Source organism: Sciurus vulgaris (genome assembly GCF_902686455.1).
Source record: "Sciurus vulgaris genome assembly, chromosome: 10".
Lineage (NCBI taxonomy): Eukaryota > Metazoa > Chordata > Mammalia > Rodentia > Sciuridae > Sciurus > Sciurus vulgaris.
The window spans coordinates 66,594,626-66,611,950 of NC_136470.1; the positions used below are offsets into that span (position 1 = coordinate 66,594,626).

At 35.6% G+C, this 17,325-nt stretch overlaps 1 protein-coding gene and 1 pseudogene across 2 annotated transcripts in view; both read right to left on the bottom strand.

Moving 5' to 3' along the window:
* The window catches only part of LOC306637639 (limbic system-associated membrane protein-like), a gene marked incomplete at its 3' end in the record, with an annotated part of 331,295 nt that overhangs the window by 17,411 nt on the left and 296,559 nt on the right, over positions 1-17,325 (bottom strand). The gene's annotated exons all lie outside the window — the stretch shown is intronic.
* LOC306671009 (la-related protein 4-like) lies at positions 11,678-13,604 on the bottom strand (annotated as a pseudogene). The gene has a single exon. The product of its transcript is annotated as a la-related protein 4-like (transcript).

Sequence of the window (17,325 nt, forward strand, 5' to 3'; positions counted from 1 at the left end):
GGGGCCTAACAGAAGGTACTTCCTAATACTTGTGGGTTCATGAATTTTCACTAAGGTAGAAGCTAGTCCTTCATTTTCATCAATGCAGTAAGAATGTCCCAAAGGTCTACTAGAGATTCAATAAATGTTGATTTCAAAATGTCCCTATTTTAGAACTTGGACCTATAACATCTATGCAAAAGTAGATTTTGAAAAAGCAGAATTGATTATAATTTTAGCAATTGTTTTCCTTTCCTTCCTTCTGTCTTTCCCTTTTAGCACTCATTTTTTGCCCATATTATTGAAAAAAATGTTTAGAACATACTGCCCACATTTGAAGACTGTTTCTTTTCTGTTTCATTAATTCTGCTAATTTATCAATTAATTTGGCTAATGACACTCCCTTTTCAGTACTCTCCTGATAAGAGGTTTCTAATGAATGAGATATATTGGTTGGCTGCTTTAGAATGTGCTTTCAGCAAGGTTAAGGTGGTACCTGTAATGAATGTTGGCACAAAATCAAGAGGACTCCAGCAACAAGTTGGTAGCATGTGAAAATCACTCTGCTTCTGCAAGTTGGTGCTGAATCTTTAGAGGTGAAGTAGGGAGATAAATAGAAGGGATTTGATAACATGGCCGGCTCTTTCTCCAGCATGTGAACTATAATTACTCAGTGGGATTTACCTGGACACATGCCATGGGCTTTTGATGAAACCTGTTTTTCTTCCTGAGATAAGACTTCCTAGCCGAATAATAAAACAGAGAGTTTCATTCTAACTTGGATTGTGGAATAGCTATGGCAGAGAAATTGGAATTCTAAAAGTGCTTTTAAATTGAGTATTCAAGATTAATACAAGGATTCCCATTAGAGATGTGGATCATGGGACCACAACTGATCAAAACCATCTACTATTTTAATGGTGGAGAGCATGCAGTTATGCCCTACCAAAAGGACATATATGTATGAGGGAGAGCAAGATGCAAGAGAAGAACAAAATTCAGCTTAGCTGCATGGTCTAAGCCAACCACATGGTAAATCCCTTTCCCAGAACGCAAAGGAACTATATGGAGATGGACAATGAGCTTCCAAATTACTATAATAAGAAAACTAACAAAATGTCTAGAAATTAGAATGACTTAGAAGCTGAAAGAAATAATAATGTGTGTCTTCAGATGCTGTCATTGATGCCCTTCTCCTGCCCAACTTCATCTCAAGCTGCACCCTTCCTCCCACCCTCTGTAGAACATCAAACGTGAAGGATCAGTAAATGATGTAGTGTAGAGAAGTCTAGAGATGCAGGGATATTTCCATTGTATGTTTTATGGCCATAAAATAACATCTGCTCTGCATCAAAAATTTAGAAAGGACAGAAAAGGATTTATAAATAAAACCAATCATAATATTAATAATGTTTATCTCTGGCAATTTAGCCTTTAACTCCTTCTCATAGTCATACATACATTTCTTGGAAGCAAATTGACATTTCAACTCTTAGGCTTTTGAACTCGGCTTGTAAATTATTGTATTTAAGGCATGTTAATCATAGAATATTATAATTTCCTGCTTACTTACTTAAAGACATTCTCTCGAAAAAGAGAAATTTGGGACAACCCAAGTTAATGCCTCTGTAGTAAGCTATTGTTGAGCCTAGACTTTGATGCCCGCTCCCTGTGCTCAGGAAAATTAAATTAGCTGGGTTGTTTCCCTAAGCTAGCAATGACTTTCCCTCATTACCATTCTCAGGATTCACAAGGGATTCCTAGGCTGTTCCTAACTAATGCTTGGCTATGTTCCCAAGATACATTTGCCACTGTATGGAAAGATTCAGAAGCTGGTATAGTGTAATGGCCACGAATAGATTAAGGAAATTCAAATCTTAGCTACACAATACATCAGCTATAATAATTTATGCAAACTATTTCCCCTCTCAGTTTCTCCATTGGAATGTTTCGGAGGTTAATAAATCATTACATTTAAAAGTCTTTAATTATGTGGCATATGAAAAGCAATTGATACTCATTACATATTATTGATGACACTATCATTTTATTATCATTATGATTATATTTACTAGTCACAAAAAATAGGATGAGGAAAGATTGTGAAATTTTCTTTTTCCTGAAACAAGTAGGTTAATATTTGCAAAATACAAAGAGCAATGGGTAGGGTCTCAGGAATGTTAAACATGAGGAAACCCCTGATTAAGATGCAATTCGATGAGTTGAACTTCTAAATGGGAAGAAAAAAAATAAAAGATCACATTGAAAATGTTGAATTTATCTAAGCTCTGTGCTTCCAGAAAGCAAGGATAGTTCAGAAATCCCCCAAGCTTTTGTGTTTCGGGAAATGGATAATTCCAAAGGACGCAGTGCCCCCACATAATGTGAGGAGACCCACCTCCATCCTTCCTCTTTGACTCTCATCCACTCTGATGACTTCATGTCCCACAACTCCCCAGACTCCCTTCCTTTCCTTTGAGGTTTTCTTCATTAATAAACATCTTTTTTATTCCAATAGCCTGGGTAATATAATTTCAGTAATTGTTTGGTGCCCTTTGATATTTACGTGTGTCACCAAGTTTTCATGTCAGGTTACTTCTGAGAAACTGACTGGGAGCAGTGCCCAGGGCAGTGCTGGGTGGTGTGCTGATTAGGCAAAGGAAGATAGAGAGGGAAGCTTTCATTCCTTTTTGAGTAAGGCCTTGCTCATTATGTTATCTCTTTTTTCACAAAGTATATGTACTTCAGAAATGCACTTTTTTTTTCTGGTGCCTTAGGGACTGCTATTAGAAAATCAGAGATTCCTGGGTATAATAAAATCCTGAGATGTAATAAAATTAGACACTTAAAGCTATAGTACCACTTTTTACACTCACATAGTTAAGAGAAATAGTAACTTTGCTTTTATAAAACACTAAAAATAATACCCTCAACATTTATAATCTGTGATACCCACCAAATAAATCATAATGAAAATAGTGAAAGTGAACCCCTTGGGTAGATTTTCAGCTTTAATCGATTTGCCTACACTGTGGATCATTCCTCCATGTGGGTCATAAAGTTAGGAATTGTGCATTCCCTGTCTATTCAGTTAAGTTATTATGTCAGCAGGATGCAGAGTCCCCTGCATTTTATTATGTTTTCATTTTATTTTATGCTACTGGGTTAACAGTCAAGTACCACAGCTCTTAGTATCTAGGATGACTTGCAAATATAGATGCTTTTCAGTTGTATTTTATGAAGTGGAAGGAACTATTTTGCTTATTATTCATCTCTTTATAATTATGTGCAGGCTTTGTGGGATTTTGGAAACACTTTAAAAAGAATTTTTAGCCTAGCTTAAATTCATGAAATGACAAAATGAAAAGTAAATGTGCGGATGTTATTATTTTAAAAAATGAACCCATGCATTTGTACTACATTTATTTTTATTGTATTTATTTATTCATGGTAGGCTAGGCAAGCATTTTACAACTGAGCTACATCCCCAGCCCTTTTTATTTCTTTATTTATTTTTGAGACAGGGTCTTGCTAAATTGCCAAGGCTGGTCTTGAACTTGTGATCCTTCTACTTTAGTCTTCCTAATAGCTAAGAATACAGGTGTATACCACCATACCCAGTATTACTTTTAATATAGATTGAATGCATACCAAAGCTGGAAGATTCCTAGTAATAAATGGTAAAGGCCAATATTATTGGGGAATCTATTTTAAGCCAGGTAATACTCAAATATATTTACATGTTTTACCACATTTAATTCTCATACCAATCTCTATAAGGTAGGTATTCTGACAACCCAAGAAGAGGAAAGAGAGTCAGATAGATCAATTACATAATCCTAGTTAACAAATGGCATCACTGAGAATGGAATCTGGCCCATTCTAAACTGTTTGCTCTCTTTATCTGTATAGGACGATGATGCTGGACTTTTTTTTTTTTTCTCTCTGTCCTGTGGTCGGTCTCTTTTAATTCTTTAGTATAACTTTATTTTTATTTAGTCATTTTATAGAAAACATCATCCAGTAACTTCTTAATTAAGATGTGTGAGATTTAAAGTATTTTGTTAAATGTTATGTCTATTTTTAAATGTAAGGGTAAAACAAAACACAATTTTTTTATGTAGGGAACTCTACATCGGAAATTCTTTTCCTCCAGAATTTTGAAGATATTTTCCCATTGACGTTTAAATACCAGTATTGGTGGTCAGGGGGAGAGAAGAATGAAGGAACTTTGGATGGTGTAGAGGAAAATGGGGTGGGAGGGGGTAGGGGAAGGAAAGATAGTAGAATGAGACAGACAGTATTACCCTATGTATATGTATGATTACGTGAATAGTATGACTCTACAGTGTGTACAACCATAGAAATGAAAAGTTGTACCCCATTTGTGTACAATGAATCAAAATACAGTCTGTAAAAATTTTTTAAAAATCCCAGTGTTGCTATTGACAAATCCAAAATGATTACTGATGCTTTGAATGTGACTTGTTTTTCTCTTCTTTTTCCTATCCAATTGGATGTTTTTCGGTTCTTCTCTTTGTCCCAGTATTCTGAAACTTCATGCCTAAAAACCTGGGGGTGCAGGCACTTTTCTTCCATTATACTTTCTGACCTCTCAACCTGGATACATATTCTTCAGTTCAGGAAATTTTTATTACAATTTCATTTTCCTCCCTTCATTTTTCTCTTCTTTCTCTTTCTATAATTACTATGACTTGGATGGTAAATCTCCTAAACTGGTCTCTTTCTTTTTTCCTCCCTATTTCTGGTTCTTTTGTCTTTTATCTCTACTTTCTGATTTTCTCAGTTCTTACTGTCAATGTGTCTACTGAGATTTTCACTTCTACCATCATGTTTTAAATCCCAAATTCCTCCTTGTCTAAGAATATTAATAATAATTAAAGCTTTCTCTTGCTCTCTCTTTTCTTCAAGTAGCTTTTATCTGTTTGTTTGTTTTCTCTCTTGACTATTGCAGGGATTTTATCAGTTTCTGAAAATCTTCATATGCTCTTCATTAATTAAGATTAAAATGGGTAATAGAAAATTTAAATGGATTCTGGGAACAATCTTTCTAGGAGCCATGTCAGGAGTTTGACTACTGTGAGGCCAACTTGCTGGAGAGGCCATGCCTAGGTTCACTGACTAACAGTCCTAGCCAAGACCAGTCTTCCAATCATCCCTGCCAAGATACATGACGAGAGATGGAGGCTTTTAAAACCTCCAGAACAGCCTACTGTGGGCTGAACAGCATGGAGCAATGCCACACAGTCCAAAAGATCCACCTAGTCAAGTCCTGTCTAAATTTCTGGACTTAGAGATAGAATACATGATTGTTGTCTGGAGTCACTAAGATATAACTATTCTTTATGTAGCAAAAATTAACCAAAATATTAGACATTTAGGAGATAACATAGCAAAGTAACCTATAAGTTCCTCATAAATGAAAATAAATAACTTGTACAATGATTTTAAAAATGGTGGCTGGATGTTCTGAGTGGTGGGTGGAATTCCTTAACTGAGGTGGTCACTACAGAGTTCGCTTACACTTTATGAAAGAGCCACTTTCATCCCCCCCCCCCATTTCTTTCTTTCTTCTTTTAAAAATAAACTTTATTTATTATATCAGTTTTCGATTTATAGAAAAATTAAAAAGACTATACAGAGTTTCCACAAATACCACATCTTACATTAATGTGTTGTATTTGTCAAAATTAATAGACTAACATCAATGCTTCATTATTAACTAAAGTCCATACAGCACTTGTATTTCCTTTGTTTTAATCTAGTACCTTTTTACTCTCCCAGGATCCTACCCAGGATACCACATTAGCTTCTATGTCCCCTTACGCTCTTCTAGGCTGTGACATTTCTCAGACAGTCCTTGTGTTTGGTGACTGATGGTTTGAGGAGTAATGGTCAGGTGTTTTGTTGAGTCCTTTTACTGAAACTTGTCTAATGTTTTTATCATAATTAGACAGTGGTAGGGTTTTGGTTAGGAAAACCACCGAGGTCAAGTACCATAAAGAAGGGCACATGCCATCACTGTGGTTGCTGAGCTTAATCACCTGGCTGAGGTGGTAGTCAGGTTTCTCCAGTATCAAGGTACTCTTCTTCCTTCCATGCTATACTCCCTGTAAGGAAGGCACCTTGTGCAGCCCATACAGAACAGGGGAGTTATTCTCTATTTCCTTGAAAGTGTAGTAGCTAAATAGATTATTTGGATTTCTTCTGCATGGGAGATTAACCTCTCCCCACATTTATATATTTTTCATTTATTTTTTATATCAGTATGTCCTCGTGGGTATTTATTTCATGGTGTCTGTTTTTTAAGATTTTTCTTTGGAGTTAGTCATATTCCTCAAGGAAGAGATTTGCAGTTTTCTGCAGATCAGATAAAATTTGGCTGCCAATATTCTGGAGACTTGGTGGAAAGTTAGGACTGTTTTCAGTGATGCAGGGTCTTAATATTTAATGTACAAATATCATGTACCCACCGTCACCAATACCTAGAATCCCCAAGTACAGAAAGCTTGTATTCTCATCTCCAGACAATGAACAAATACTTTTGCTTAGATTAGCAAGGCAGAGTCACCTACAGGCATTGTCAAAGGGTGGGATCAGGGATTTCAATGACTCTTAAACATCACTAACATCACTCAAACAATTTTCCTTATCTGTTGATCATCCAACCTCAAACTTCCTGCATTTCCAGTTGAATTTGGTGCTGCCAGTTCCTGAGACATTTGGAGATATTGTGAGATGAATTGGTTTGGTTCCCAGCTTTCCCCATTACTGGCCTAGGCTTCAGCATTTTCACATTTGCTAAATGAGTTTCACTCATCCAACTGCCTTACAGCTTCCAAAATTCATCATGCTGTGCTCCTCTGTCTTATTCTCTCCATCTTTGTACATTCCTCATTACAGAAGGTTGAACAAAATTGAGCATGTGTCTGATCCATCATGTTTTCAAAGATTTGTTCAGATTTGTAAGTTAGCTTAGGAGACCAGGGACTGTGACTCACTTTTGCACAACCATCACACATCCTAATAAGAGCAGTAGTTAAGTACCAATTGAGTCTCATATAAAAGAAAACAGAAAACCAATCAGGATTCTAAATCCAAGCTAATTTTTAGTTTTTACATTATATTAAACTTCTAACCTTCATCAATTAGAAAGTTCATATTTTCAACATTAAAATGGAATTTATCATTCATCAGATCATGCAGATCATTGCTTTTCAAAAATTTTATGTGCATTCATATGCCCTGAGGAGCTCTTAAAATGTTGATTCTTGTTCAGTAAGCCTGTGTGTAGTTTAGACTGTGTTGGTTCAAGAACCACAACTTTGTAGCAAGGCTATAGATCATGGAAATTCTTAGTAATGAATTTATAGCACTATATTTTCTGGCTTTATAAAATGCCATTTTATATTTTATTTCTGTTGCAGAGGTACTATTTGCATAAAAATTATGTAAAAATCAGGACTTGGATAGCCACATGTTGAGTTGTTCTAGAGAAAGGAAAGACTAAATGCTCAGGTCAACCTAGGAGGTGAGTAAACATAGGATGAAATATGAGAGTGGAACCAGATTTAAAATGTATATTCTTAATAAAGTTTGATTCTACTAAGCCATAAGATTATTATCTGTGTGAACACAGCTGGAATAAAGAATTATTACATGATGGTATGTATGTAATATGCATATATATATATATAACTTTATCAAACAGATTTAAGCTGGCTTAATCATATATGCAAATATTATTTATGAAAAGAGGAAGGAAAATCAAAGTAAAAGGAAAATAGCCATAAGAAAGATAAAACAAATATTGTGCTTAGTGTACAAAATAAATACCAAGATTTCTATAGTTAATAGCAGAGTTTTATAATATATAGCTGTGAGCTGTCAGCACAAAGATGAATACACAATCATTTACATAAGCCACTAAGGCTAAAAAAGCAATTTTTAGTTTACTTTTACAAAGGTGGTAATTACATAATGTTCCATATGATATTTAAAAAAATAATTTACATGACTATTCTTATATGACAATCTAGTTAATACATATTTGTGCAGGCATAAATTTAGATTCTGGTGATAAAAGAATAAAGACAAACTGTCAAGGAGCTCACAGTGCTATGGAGAGTTAAGAAAGAGAGTGGAAACAGCTTTAAAATATATATTCTTATAACATAGGAGCTAAGAAACTTTAAGATGCATTAAAATGGACAGGCAGGGTATGTTAATGGCCCAAAGGCAAAAGAGATCAACTCAGCCAGGGGAATGGTGGGATGGCATGGGCTAGGTTACAGAGTATGAAATAAAATCATGACTGGATACATATTATATGTTGCCAAAAAAAAAAAAAATACAAGATCTTAATCTGAATGTACTCTGCATTAAGGTCAGTAGAATAAAAAGAAAGAAAAAGGAAGAGAGGGGAAAGGAAAGGAAAGAAAAGGAGGAAGGGAGTAAGAGGATTGATTAGTAAGTTCTAACAACACACATGTGGAACCTAGTCTCTCTGGGAGGCTGAGGTTCAGGGATGAAGGATGGGACTGGTGACCCACAAACCCAGCTGTTCTTCACTGGCAGTGGAGTCAGATAAAGGGACTTCTGTAGTGCCAGTGTGAGGAGAGTCCCCAAAGCAAAGACCCCAGAAGGCTGGCCCCAGGTTCTGCAGCAGTTAAGTAGCTAGATGAGTGGTCCTTAACCTGGTTTTTGATTTCCAGATACTTTTGAAAATATGACTAAGTCTATTTACCTTCTGCATAGAAAAAATTCTAGATATTCATACATGTGAAGTTGGTGTTTGGGCTCAGAGCTTTAAGGATATTGCAGACTTTTTTAGCCTTTCTCTAAACCATAAGTAAAACAAACTAATTCAATGTAGGTGTCAGACTATCATCTTAACATGAGTCTAGGAGGCATTTAGATATTCTTATTAATTCCCTTTAGTTTACTTCTATGCTCATCCAGTGACCTTCTGATTGTAGAATGTCAACATGTTTAGGTGAATGACAGACTTGGTGAAGCCCATTACAGGAACCCCAGGTTAAGAACACTGTGGCGAGGGGCAATCTGATGGTGCAGAGTCCAGGAGGTCACGGCCTTTTGGATTTGTTTATCCCAATCACGTTTTATTTGCGTGCACTTTTCTCATTACTTGAACTTGCTGGCTTTTCTGCACACCTTTTCACCCCCAAATTGTTGCTTACTGTAAAATCTAAAGCTAAAAGCTGCTTTGAGATCCCAGTGAACCAAAGATAAGTACATTATCAACGTTTCACTATTGGGCCCAGAAACAAGTTTGCAAGTTTTCTAACCTTGCCAAAAAGCACAACTGTGAACCTCACAGGTCATGGAAATGTGTTTATTTGTGAGCCAGTTTCTAGGGTAGAATAGGCTTCTTTTTAATTTGCTCAACTCTAACATTACCTAAAATCTTTCTTACACATTTTAAAAAAGGAATAGCAAACTTCTTCATAATTATGAGAATGACTGGTAACTTTAGTTAGTAAAGTATATTTTATTCTCTACCAAGTTCTCCAGAACCTAAGAATTGTAGCACACATTTATTGAGATGCTCAGATAGCAGCAAGCATTCTTTTTTATGCAATACAAGTATCAATTTGATGAAACATCCTTCCAACAACTTTGTTGGAAGGATGGGTACTCTGTTGGGTATTATTATGCCCAGTTAGAGGTGACAAAACTGAAGTATAGATAGGTTAAGCAATTTGCCTGGGAACACATAGCTAGCAAATGATAGAGCCAGATTAAAACTCAGGAGTGGCTCCAGAGATTGCACTATTTGTTATTTCAGATAAGCACATTATCAGAGGTTATATTTACTTCCAGAGGCCATTGCTACATAAATATAAAAATACAGGTATCAAAATATTAGAAACAAGATAAATGTGGAAACATAAATGGGAAGCTGATAAAAATATTATTTTCATTCAATGGAATTTTATTCCATCATTAAAATGTGGGTTGTAGAAATAAAATTAGTGAGTTAATAAAATATTCACAAATACTGCCAAATCAAAAGGCAAATACACTGTTTAATAAAACCCATTTTTACATACATACGCACACAGAAACACACCCACAAATAAAAGATACACATCAAAATATGTATAAATAGGTGATTTTCATTTACTTTCCCAAGAACACTTGATGTTTGCACAGTAGCTTCCTTTTATTCTAGATTTCAGTTTAAATGCCACCTTATTAAGTATATCTTTTTTGGCTTCTTAAGTGGATTCCCAGTCACTCTTTTTATATTACCATAGAGTACTTATCATATTTTGATATTAATTATCATCATTATTATTTTTTTACAAAATGTTTATTCTTTTAAGTCCAATGTACTTACAAGGAGTTAACACTTTAAATGTTTCATTTCCACTAACTGCAGCATTATCTAAGTACACCAAAATGAGCACTTTTATCATAGATGTAAGCCAACGATTAGTAATCTTTTTTTTTTTTTAATTTTTAAAGGACTTAACTTCCCCCAAATTTCAACATAGTTTAATTGTATGTTTCTTTTAGAAGTTGATTTTTAAAAAGTGTGTAGAAATGAAAAGTTTCAAACTGCATAAATATATTATACCATGTTATCTATTCACCAAATCAAAAACAACTGCCAAGCTGAATAATAAGTTACAAAGAAATAATAATTCTGGCTTGCACAGAAATGTACAGTGTTTTCAAAGCTCTTAACAATTACCTACTAATACAAATCTCCAAAGCCTAGAGTTGGAAGATGAGTTTCACAGTAATGTAATTTTAACTTCCATTTACATTCATTTTAATATATTACTAAGATGTTTATTCTATGTCACAATGGTGCTTTCCAGTGTTCACAATTTACAGTTTCAATTTGTACATATGTAACTCACTAACATAAAGGACAGTTCTTCCTGTTACAAACTATCCCTAAGAAGAAAAATAAAACCCTACCCTACATAGAACTCTGAACATGGTATGACTTAAAACAGATTAATGCAACATGGTTTTCAATATTTTAGCCATTTTCTAAATACCAGCATGTAAACTTGCCTATTTAATATGACAGCTACAACTTTATTCACTGAGAAATTCAGCATTAATTTTATTCAACCATCTTTATCACCTTATCATAAAAATCTCTTGCTGTTTCAGTGAATTCCAAACTGTGTGTATGTGTGTGTGTGTGTGTGTGTGTGTATATGTATGTGTGTGTGCATATATATATATGTAGATATATATATATATATAGTTTTTTTTTGAGAAGAGGAAGGAAGCAAGGTGATAAATATACTGTAAACAGAAAGTTCCCCCCAAATTAAACCTTTATAAAAATTTCTCATTACTTCTATACTATTTAACACTTAAAAAAAGTCATTTACATTGTTCCAATTTTAACAATAAACTAATATATTACTGGATGGTCAGTCTGTTCTACCTTTCTAGGACCTAAAATTCTGAGTATGTGAACAGAAGAATAAAATAATTCAACGTTAAATTTCCAAATTTCCAAATATGATTTGAGTGGACTAATTAAAGCAGACAGAAATATACAATTCAGTAGGTGGTTGGTTATTTTGCTTTTGGGGGTAGGTAGTCAAAAACAAAGAGTAACAAATGAAGTAGCAAAAAAGTTTTGTTTCCCATCTTAAAGGGGTGGGATGCCCGTGATGTCTTTGCAGTGCTTGGGGAAGAAACTGGTATAGTCATCTGATTGAGAATGTCCTTCTAAACAGTGGATTCCTCTATCAGATCCTTTTCTTGGTGAGCTGTGCTTAATGCAAGAAGCTCAGCTATGTATGGAGGACTGGTACTCATATCGAGTTGCTGGGCAGAAGTGCAGTCTGTTTGCAGTCTCTGTAGGCACTGGGCAACTAACTCTCAAGTCTTCATTATCCTTTTCTTTGTAGACACCTTGAACAACATCAGACATTCTGTTCTCCAAAATCAGTTCACCTGGCATTCTTGATGAACTGCCAGGTAGTGGAGGAAAGTTTGAAGCTAGTAAGTCAAACTTTGGGGTTGGAGCCTTTGTTTCAGCTGTTAAAGGATGGGGTTTTGGGACTCTGTCATCTTCTCGTCATCTTTGACCTCTGAAAACAGTTCTCCTCCCGCTACCATAGTCCCCATTTTGTTCCACTTGTAAAACAGGAGTCTCTTTGGGAAGTTGAGTTTGCTCCTGATGCCCTCTTACCGTAGGGTTATGCCGTTTGGGTGGAAAGTTCCTTGAACTAGATCTGTTCAATGGTCTATCCCCCAGTGACACAGAACCCTCTGTTGAATGTTCTGAACCACTGGATGACTTAAAATGAGGCTTCACACAATTTTTTGGGAATGATTGACCAATATTCATAGCAGCAGCATTTGTTTTATAAGATCCTGGTGAATTAAAGTCATTCACAAAACTACCATTGGGAAAGGGAACCAGTGGTGTTTCAAAGTAAGGTGCAGGACTTGGAAACCAAGACTGAGGTACAATACTACAGACTGAGTACTGTTGGTGAGGATTATATACAGGCTGCATAAAAGACTGGCGAGGCATACTGTGCTTGAGTTTGAATGGACTGACTATACATACTAGAATCCATTAATCGATAACCATCTTAGCAAAAAAAGTGTTGATGGCTTTTATCCTTGCAATGATTGGCTTGCCCTGAAATGTTTTAACTTCTTTTAAGTATTTAAAAGCCTGTTGTACATCTGTGTCTGACTGAAAAGTGATATACCAGTTGCTATTGTGTGTAAACTCACAGCTTATCACTTTGGGGAAGTTTTCACTTTTAAACAAAGCTTTCACTTCCTCTACTGGTGTTGTTTCAGGAATCTCTCTGAGAAGCACAATACAATGCTTATGACATGGTCTCACCTTCTCACCCTTCTCATCAACTTGTATCATAGGAGAAGATCCCAACACTTCAAGAATTAGATCAGGATCTGTGGTCAATGTTTTTATTTCTTCCATGTTGGCAATTGTCCAAACTGGGATGAACTGATCACTATCCATCTGAGATATCAAATAAAGATCCTTTGACAAGTATTCTCCTGAAAAATAGAATTTTAATTGTTTCTTTAGACATTCTTTTAGGTCTTCTGTAGAAATTGGTGAACTGCTTTCTCCAGAAACATCATATATTTGGTAACTCAGCTCTTCAGGCCCTAATATCATTCCATTGGTTGATTCTTCAGTGACTGTAGTGTTTCTTGTGGTTTTACAAGATGGAGAATACATTACTTCATATTCCTTACACATATCTTCTGAAAGCTCAGCATTTCCTTCAGGATGAGACCCTGATGTGGCTGCTGTTTCATGCCAAGAGCTTTTAGTTCTGTGAGTTACAGGAGTGGCATCAGGAGTTCCAGGAGGAATTTCTTGCCATACTTTGGCATTAGGATTTAAACCAGTTCCTTTAGATGTTACCTGCTATTTACTATCAGAAACAGAAATCCCATGCCACTTAACCCCATAAATGCTCCATGAAGAGCAACATGTCTTCCTCCACTCAGCCCAATTGTTCCTGCCGTAGCGACTCCAACTGGTACACAGGCTCCAGTCGCTAGGATAAGGACACTCGCCTTGCCCCTCCACCCGGCAGTGGACCCGACTCCTCCCCCACCATCAGCCGCTGCCCATCATTATTATTTTTATGTCTTTATTTTTCCATTATTTGCAAGTAATCACTAGGAGACTGAAGACTATGTTTATCTTATTAATTTTTGTATTCCCAAGACAGAAGGTTGTGTAAGTGCAGTTATTTATTGAATGAATGAGGGAATGAGTGACAAGTGAATACATGATATGTCTCAAAGGTAACACATATTTCAAACACGCTATTCTATTACAGCATGCTACACCTCTCAACTTCCAGTTACACCAAAGGAGGCTCATGGATTCTCTCTCCACTCGTGCTCATATTTCCTGGTGTTATCCTAGGTAACTGTCTCATGGGACACATGGACGAGATGCTCCCTGCCCCGAGAAGGTTAAGCCTAGTGGATTTGAAAAACTTTAACACAAATAACTGTGCAGTGATAAAGGATACAGAAGGTGATAGAAAATGAAGGCACTCAGAGAAAAGACAAACTTTTCCCAAGTTGCTTTCTACCAACAGAAGCCAAATGGCTCAATTAAAAAACATTATCAGAAAATGATGAGATACCATTCTTCTTATCCATAAACCATAAAATTAATAGTAGGAAAAAAAGCAGTAAGTTATTGACATTTAATCTTGTCTTGTCTGCCCACTTATGAATAACTATACCCAAAGGTAGAGGGACCCCCTTCTCATTTGGATGACAGTGACCTGTCTTCATAGGGGCTTTGAGAAAGTGGCCCAAACACCAGTATGGGCCACAGCTGAAGCAATTTTTTTTCTCAGAGATATAGCTTATCCTCTGCACTTATTCTGAACTTGTCTTATGCCTTTGATGTTGCATATGGCAAGAGAAGTCTAGGTTTTCAACTTTGATGACATAAAGCTGTGCTACAGGGAAACACTATGATGGGGAGGGAAGGAAGTAGGAGGATGAAACCAATTATGAATTGGCCATGAAGTTCAAGTTTAAACCCATCTGCTTCAATTACTACACTATCTCCTTTACCTCTTTCATTAAAATGATTGTAAATCAAAAGTGATACAATTTTACAGTGGGGTGACTACAGACAACAATAACGTACTGTGTTTTCAAAAAGCTAGAACAGTCTGAATGCTCTTATCTTAAAGAAATAATAAATGTTTGAAATAGATGTGTTTAGCCTGATTTAAACATCACACAATATAAACTTGCATTGAAGCATCACATGGTACCACATAAATATGTTCAATTTTTATGTTTTTATGTATCAGTGAAAACACAAATTTAAGGAGTTGGGGATGTAGCTCAGTGGTAAAGCGTGTGCCCTGGGTTTGATCTCAAGTACGGAAAAAAAGAAGTTTCAATAAAATAATAAATAAGTTCACAAAAATGTGATGTTTTAGAGTAACTTTTTGTTTTAAGTGAATTAAGTGTAACTTCTTTGTTTAAATTACTAACTGTACCCCTGATAACTGGATTTCGATATAACCAAACCTAAAAGGAAAAATAAAATCACTACCTCCTTTAAGATACAGCAGATATTAGTAAATTTTTGCAACCATAGTATATTCTATATTCCTTGCCTTTGGTATTTTGCAATAGTCTCATAAATGCTGAGATCACTTTATTCATTGAGTTCTAGATATATAAAGTATAATACTAAGGATTATGGGAATACAAAACTGGAACAAGGGGTCAATCCCTTCCATATCACCAAGATAACACCTGGAGAAAGAGATCTATTCACTAAAGGAACATAAGAATACAGTTTTGGAGCAAGAAGTGCATTACCACCTAACAAGGTTAACCCTCAGGCATAAAAGTAACACAGGTGAAATTCTATTCACACATGTGATGCATGATGATCTCATCTAGAAAATGCAGTGGGATCTCTCAGTATTGTCCACTGATATGCAAGAATGAGAAGTACCTGAATAGCTATGATGGAAGAAGATCCTCAAAAGTTGTAAACCTTTATCCATTGAAACATGCTCAGTTTGAATAGAAGATCTATCTATCTCATATCCTCAGAGAATCAAATAAATTGTTGCTTCTCTTGAAAATTATCTGTGTGCTCTGAGGCCTTGTGAGGTATTTCAGAATTACACCATCCAATCACATTTTTGTTTTAGACTGATATAATCCTTGGGAAATTATGCAGAGTATGGTCTTTGTTTCAAACCTTGCAAAGTTTATTTGCATTAAATCATGTGGGAAAAACCAAATCTAAAAATAAATCCTTAGCATTTAAGCATTTAAAATTCATTAAAATGTAAATAACTTTGAAAACATTTTAGAGACTGATTTTACCACCAACCACATTTATAAAAATAAATTACAGTTGGGAACATATTCCTGGCCAATAGAGATTTTAAAACACAAAGGGAAAATGTAAAAGTGTGGGGAAAATATTCTTCAGTAAACTGGAGAATGGAGTGGGGGTAAGATGCAGTTAAAGAAATAAAGCTGTTTATAGCAGTCATAGACTGCTGTGGACAAGGATATGGTCAAGGAAGAAAACACAATCGGGTCAAAGACTTGGAGGTTTGAAAAAGTACTCATTTTACACATGCTAAGGGTTATAGTTTTAACTTGAAAACTCTACCTGCTAATCTTGCACAGAAAAAAGAAAAGGCTGCCTTTGATGATTTGGAGAGTGTAAATTCTATATCAGACTCTGGAAGGATGTACAAATTTTGAGTTTTAAAGGAAGAAGAGTTAGAAAAGAAATTCCTCCCTATTGCATTTCAGGACCTTGTATTTCCCAGGAACCTCTGGTTCCTAGTCCCTACTATCTCTCTACCATTGGAAAGTGGAGAATAACATCTCTCATAGGAAACAAAACAGAGACAACCTCTTTTCCATGTCTCAAGTCAGCACTGAAATGTCATGTAGTAAGGTTTTAACAGGAAGAAAATAAGAATTCATCTCTTTTGTTCTTTTTTTCCCCAAGAATAATCAATGGGGAACATCTTTTGGGATATCTTGTTTGCTTTCTCTTTCTATAATCATTCATAGGCTTCCCCCAACCCCCAAACACACACACACACACACACACACACACAATTTTCCCTTATTTCTTCAGTATGTTGTCTCTCTTTGGTGTCTTTATTCATTTCTTGCAATCTTTTCCTGCATAAGAGTTTCAATTCCTTCCTTTATTCTCTTTCACACACTGTCTTCTGTTTTCCAATACATTTTTCTTTGACTTTCCTCAACTTTACTGCTCTAAACTCAATAGGAATTGTTTTTCTGAAGATTGCCTATATTTGTTGCCCTGTTTCAGTTGGAAAAGCATTGAAGTGTAAGAGTATTGTGTACACTAGTTCCCAGAAGTTTTGTTCTGAACTCACCTTCAATCCACTACTCTTGATGGGCTTTATAAACTGGGCCAGTCCAATAAATAAATAAAGAAAAAAAACTTGGCAGACTGTACTTGATGGTATTTGTTTTGGCAACAACAAAAACCAGAAATGATTTATAATTAGTAACCAGAAGGGAAAAGACAGTGAAGGTTAAGGAATTAAGACCAGTGGCTGCACTTGTACTTTCAGGGTGAATAATATCTCTTCACACACCAAGAAATGTACAGATATGGAGAAAATGTGATAATAGAATCTGAACTCCGTGCCTTCTTTACTTGTAAGTGGCAGCATTTTATATCCATTTGTGGGCAGAATTCTTCTGCGGTTACCAAGGATGAGGGAAAAGGTTTGTTCTTTGAGAGTTTGGGATAAATGAGACTTTGGACTT